Below are 6553 nucleotides of genomic sequence, written 5' to 3'. Positions count from 1 at the left end.
AGAAACCCTTGCTGATAGGACTCTCACAGGACGTTAGACTGTCTTGTTTTCTTGCTTGTTTTTCCTTCTAAGCGACGGCCTCTATTTCATCTTTACACATTCACAGATTAGACTGTAACTCCCGAGGGACACAGTCAACACACAGACAAATTGCAGCAGACGCTCGGTCTCATAATGCAGAGCTCAAATAATATTGGAAATGCTGAAGAAAGCGCGTGAATGACTACTTTAGTAGTTAATGCTTGTCATCAGTCCAAAGTATTTATATAGAACAAGCATGCATGCAAGTTTTCATTTGAGGTCACTTAGGCACATAAAAAACATTAAAAAGTGATTGACCGATCTATGTGATCTATGTTTTTGTCCATTTTTGCCTTTCTGTCCATCACTTTAGCCCAGACTGAAATATCTATACAGCTATGGATGGACTGTCATGAAGTTTGTTTCATACATTCAGAAGCCTTGGAGAATGACTCTGAAGTAGTCAAAAGCGTTAATAGATGTTCCAGTAGGCACAGTCTCATTTAAATACAGGAATAACAGCACATTTTCCGACAGTCTCTCCTTGAAGACATTCATAGTGTGGCGCTCATTTGTACCTATCAAAAGTGACAGAAATAGTTGTGAGAAGATTGTAAAAGTGAGAGAGAAATTCATACTCTGCTTACTTTCTCACCCCTACATGCCTGGCCAATCACTGTGTAAAGCGGCCTTGATTGGCTGATCTGTGAATGAACTTGTGGACAGGAAACAACACAGACAGAGATCATGACTCCCATCATGCCGCTCTGCAGCAGTTTTGATTAGATTACGCTGGCAGACTGAGAGAAAAAGAGCCCAGGTTACGTCTGGGCCACGGAGTAGAATTCTGGGAAGAGGGCGTCATTTCTCTTCACATTTGTCTGAACCTTTTGTTTAACTGATGGATGAATTTCAGTCCATTTTGGTAATGTAGAAAAGAAAGAAATCCTTTATTTAATTAAAATGGTACCATAAATCCTGGAAAACAAAACAGTATTGGATTCTGATCTGTAGCTAAATATGCAACTGCTTTTCAATGTTTTCTTGTTTTATTTTATTAAAATATTGTGTCCATCTTTATGTGTAATGTAGCTATATATGGGGCAGCTCATCTGATTGGTGAAATGCATCATTTAATCCTGCCAATAGTAATTTTTCAAAGAAAGCATCAGGTTGTGATCAACAGTTTGGCAAAGCAACTATAAATATCATGGCTCCCAATCAGTGGCAGAATTTTTTAATATAGGATGGCCAGAAGGGGCCATTGGAAATCCTGGGGTGGTACTTCAAAACCATAAGCCATAACTGAATTTCAGTTCTATGAGCCGGCTCTTTTAAGTGTACAAAGGGAGCCTATGAGTCTGAGAGCCAAATTTAGGCCCCATCCACACTACTACGTTTTTGTTTAAAAACCAATATGATCTCCGTCCACATCAGCGTTTTAGCTGCATATCAGAACTGATCTCCGCCTATATTAAAAACATGAAGCAGATGGTCTACATGAAGCAGATGGTCTACTCCACAGCTGCAGAAGATTTGGCGAAAGAATAAAGTACTACAGACAAAGAACCACACCAGATATTTCTTTTGCATGGGCCAACAATGAGTTGGAACTGTTACTGAAAGTAACACGGGAGTTTAAAAGCGACTGTGGCGGCAGAAAACAGACTGGAAGTCGTTGCAAAGTAAGCAACATGCACAGTACAACCGTAGGCTGTAAGTGTTATTTGCATGGTACAAAATGTTATAATAACAATGCCAAAACTAAAACTCTGTCAGTAGTATTGTGTTTTTGCTTTGCATGACTTGTATGACCCAATCAGAGAGCCGAACGTGAGCGTCTACGTCATAGTTTTTTAACGTCCTCGGTTTTTGCCCGTCTGCACTAAAACGCTACCCTGGAATAAAAAAAAAAAAATGGGGTCAGCAGTGTTTTCAAACTTCTCCGTTTTAGGTGCTCAGTACTGTATTCAGCGTTTTAGTCTGGACGGGACGTGCAAACGTAGCAAAAGATCTCGGCTCTTCATTTAGTTGCTAGTTGTACTAAATGAAGAGCCGTTTGGGAGCCGGCTCTTGGAAAGAAACTGACAAATAAGATCTGGCTCCCTTCACAGAACCGTAATTCCCATCACTAGTGCACTGTGCAATAGCAGGCTGATGGAGGGGTTGGAATGTGACAGTGATGGCCCCTCTGGCCACGCCTTGAACGGCGCCCCTGCTCCTCATTAAATCTTTCATAGCTGTAATGAGGGACAGGTGCCCTGCTTAAGAGCTCATACAACATGGTTGGTAAGGGAGCAGAGAGTACTTTAGGTTCACCTAATGAACAATTTTGAAGACAGATTGAGCAGCTTCATAAATGTGTTGGTTTCATATTTCACAGTTTTCAGTCATTTGTAATACTTTTTGTGCATTTTGTGTGTTGTATGTTATTTCAGTATTAGAGTTGTTATTTAACCCTCTTTGATTTGTTGATTGCATGTAACAACATATACCCTAGCTCTTCATGTGTGCCTCCTGTGTCAATGAGATCACCTACTTTCATATGTGTTACAAACCTTCAGTTGAACATGCTCCCTCTCTGTGTGCATTTTGGGTGAAGAGGAGAGGCAGGTTGGACAGTCCTGTGTCTAGCACCATCTAGCGGTGCCATCTGTGAAATACACTAATACACAGAGACACATTGCTCCCAACACGTTTCAAGCAACTTGACAAATTTCACTCAATTTCAGTCATTTAAATAGCTGAAATTCTTCTTTTAAAATTACAAGCAATTCATAAAAACACAAATACTGCAAAGTTTAAATTATAGGAACAGAAAATACACGAGAATGCTGTGTAGCCACAAGAGTTTCAGGTTCTGTGGAAGAGGCAATCCTCTTGTTATTATATAATCACTCTCTTTATCTGTATCCAAAAACAACAAGACCGTCACTGGAGGTTGTTGAAAGAAATTCTGGAAAATGCAAATCCACTAGCTAAAGCAGATGCAGATGAGACAGACTGAAGGAAAGTAAAAAGAGCTGGTCAAATCTGACAGAAACACCTGAACAAGACAAGAATAAGACAGCAGATGATCCTCATTAAGTCCATCTTAGCTGTGCAGTGTCTGTTCTGCCTCAGAATACAACTCCCTCCCACATTACCCCTCACCATCTGTTAATATTAAAACCATGACTCTCATCTCTCTGTCACAGGTGTGCATGGAACAAGATAAAATAAGATGGAACTGGATTAATTCATGAGGAAAAAGCTCTGTTTCAGCTACAGTGTTGGTTCATGAGTTTGTTCAAGACAAGAAAACAAGACAAATGCTGCGTTATAAATTGCATAATTCTTCTTCTTAGCTTTATACTGCAGTTGCCCTTACAAAGCATGTACTGCTGCATTCAGTATGCATACAACTAGGAGAAAGTAACGCCGCACCTTTGACCCTCTTGTTCAAACTCATGTTGTGCAGAAGGTTGTGGTCAGAAAAGCATGATCTATCTAATCAATGTTAAAATATGCTGATGTTTAGTAAATATAATGTTTGCCATATTCACCATCTCAGTTTAGCAAGTTAGCATGCTAACATTTGTTACTTAGCAGTAATGACAAAGTGCAACTGAGGCTGATGGGAATGTCATAGTTTTTCAGGTACTTGCTTATAATCCAAAGTATTGGACAAATCAAAATTCTGACCTTGTTGTGGTGCTACAAAATCAGGAGAGCACGTATTCATCCTTAGAGACACTGGAGGAAAATTAGGTGTCACCAAAGTCATTAGGATTCATTGTCTGAGCAACGTGGATATCTGTACCAAATTTTCAGCTTATCCATCTAGAAAATTCTCAGATATTTCACAGCATAGGCTGTTAGAAAACTTTGACCTGATAGTGGTGCGCAATGAAAAATCAGGGGATCAACAAAGCCATTAGAATTCTTCCTCTGGGGACAAGGTAGGTAGGTAGGTCGGTCGGTCGGTCAGTCAGTTGGTCAGTCGATCGGTCGCAATATAACAGGTTATATTGAATTTGAGTTTGTAACTCCCTCCTGCTATACATTTATGTAGAAGCAATTATAAATATCCATCCATTGTCAACTGCTTATCCTGCGTACAGGGTTGCGGGGGGCTGGAACCAATCCCAGCTGACATCGGGCGAAGGGCGGAGTACACCCTGGACAGGTCGCCAGTCCAACACAGGGCCACACATACACAAAGAACCAGTCACACTCATACCTAGGGTGCATACTCCACACAGAAAGGCCGGGACAACCGGGGTTCGAACCCACGACCTTTTTGCTGGGAGGCGACTGTGCTAACCACTGCACAACTGCACTGCCCTGCAATTATAAATATGGTAAACAGAAATAAATACATTCGGTGAAACTGAGCTCAAGAATCTGACAGCTTGGCAATCCAACGTAGTTGTAGAGATATTTCTGTGTGGACCGAAGTGGTGGACCAACCAACTTCACCATCACTAGAGCTATGATGCTAGAAATATCTCAGCAACTACTGATCAGATTGTTATGACATGACCTGATTCCATTCCAGCTTTCCAGACAATGGACCCTGTAAATTTCAAAGACCCAGTGATTTTTCCTCTAGCACCACCTTCAATACAATCTTTCCATTCTTATCTTCACTGCGGGTAAGACTCTAAGAACAGATAAATCACCAGGATGTTGTTGCTGTCCAGCACTTTCAGACTGTGTCTGTAATGAACACTGCAGCCTCTATGGGACACTAGCAGGATGTCACTCTGGTTACAATGCAGGTTCTGTGATAGATGTGAATGGTCCTTCAATTCCTCTTGTTTGGCCTCCGTTCAGTGTTTTATACAGCAGAGTGAAGAAGCAGCTGGTCTACGGCTTAGTTTTGGTGTTAATGCTGCTGACAAGCTTTAACCCTGCAGTAGGCGGGCGGGACCTGCGGGACGCCGACATCCGTCCATCTGCCAAAGCCGCCTTCACAACCCTCCCCCTGATTTTATTTGTATTGATAAAGGAGTGTCCGAACTTATTTAAAAAGTGTATCAAAATTAATTTGTCATGACTTTTAAAGTCAGAACAGGACAGCAGCTTGTTTTCAGGGAAGAGATGACTGCAAGTCTTGTTGTTCCAAGTTTGGGCAGTACAAAAGTGTAAATGAATATTATCTCATTTAGGGAGAGAAGGGCAGTTGCAGGACAGGCAGGAAAGTTCAAAAAGCTGAAGGTGATCTGGCCAGTATTTGTTGATCTTGACCTGAGCCACAGAGATGGGTGCAGCAACAGATTGACACCATCAATATTCATTTTATTCAATGTTTATTTACACATGGTGGTCCAATGTGAGTTGTTTACTCTGTTGCTGTGAACACAGGACAAAAAAGCAGATGTGTTACAAAAAAACTGCCACAAACAATAAACATCTTAAGTAGAAAAAATTAAGAAATAATAATAGTTTTACTTTATAGAACTTTTCAATTCAATAGATGCATTTCTCATCAGCTCTACTGGCCTTTGAAGAAGCTTTCAGCTCATTGTTTTGGTGTTTGAGCCCACGGTTGTACTGTTTTTATTCTCAGTGAGAAGTGTTCAGAATCTTTTTCTTCATACTCTTTATTTGTTATTGTGATCCCTTACAGTAGTTACTTCTCAAAAATCCCACCCCAGCACATGATCCCAACATCCCAAAATTAAAAAAACAAAACAAAAAACAAGAGTAGTAATAGATTTGATTAAGAAATTAAAGTAACAAAAAAAGAGTTATTTCAAAAAGGGTTATTTTATAATCTAATGCTAAGTCATGCTAATGATGATGTGTATAAAATAAGATATTTTAAGATTTACCTTTATTAAACCTGCGTATGAGAAATTCAGGTTGACACAGCAGCACAGAGGAATGTAACACAACAGATTAAAAGTATAATCATTCTACGTAGATGGATAAATAGGCTATATACACAGTGTATACACAACATATACAATCAATATATGATAACAATTATTTACAATCAGATAAATCAAATCTATAATCACAAATAGAGTCGGTGTCAGTTGGGTTCTGTGGCGTTGTGGCTGATAATGGCACAAATGAGCCTCCAAAGCGCTTCAGGGCTCTGGGCTGGATGAGTCTGTGGCTGAATGTGCTCAATTATGATTGTTATATTTTATTAAGTCAAAGGGAAACAGTCTAGTTTTTTTACTTCATTTTTCTAAATGCACAGTACAATTTTTTTATTACAATTTCGGCTCCTTTTCTCCTGGAGAAATTTAGCACTATTGTATAATTTCTGTTGTGCAAACTTGGGATATTTTAATATTTTCCCCACAGAAGGCATCATATGTACAAAATATTCATCAGTTTATAAATTATTGATGAGCAAAGGCATCTTATTTACATTTTTACGTCCACCATCTGGCTCCTCCCGCGCTACGTCACAATACCCGCCCCTCCCTCTCCCTCCGCAGAGCTGCATTCTGCTGCTACATCGGACCGAACCATTTCGTGTTAGCAACGACATCCTAGCGACACATAATGGACCCAAAACACACCCGACACG

This window comes from Micropterus salmoides, unplaced genomic scaffold (genome assembly GCF_014851395.1).
Source record: "Micropterus salmoides isolate LMB-PRFRI ecotype aquatic unplaced genomic scaffold, ASM1485139v1 Ms_hic_scaffold_4060, whole genome shotgun sequence".
NCBI classification, from domain to species: domain Eukaryota; kingdom Metazoa; phylum Chordata; class Actinopteri; order Centrarchiformes; family Centrarchidae; genus Micropterus; species Micropterus salmoides.
This window is presented reverse-complemented; position numbering follows the sequence as displayed.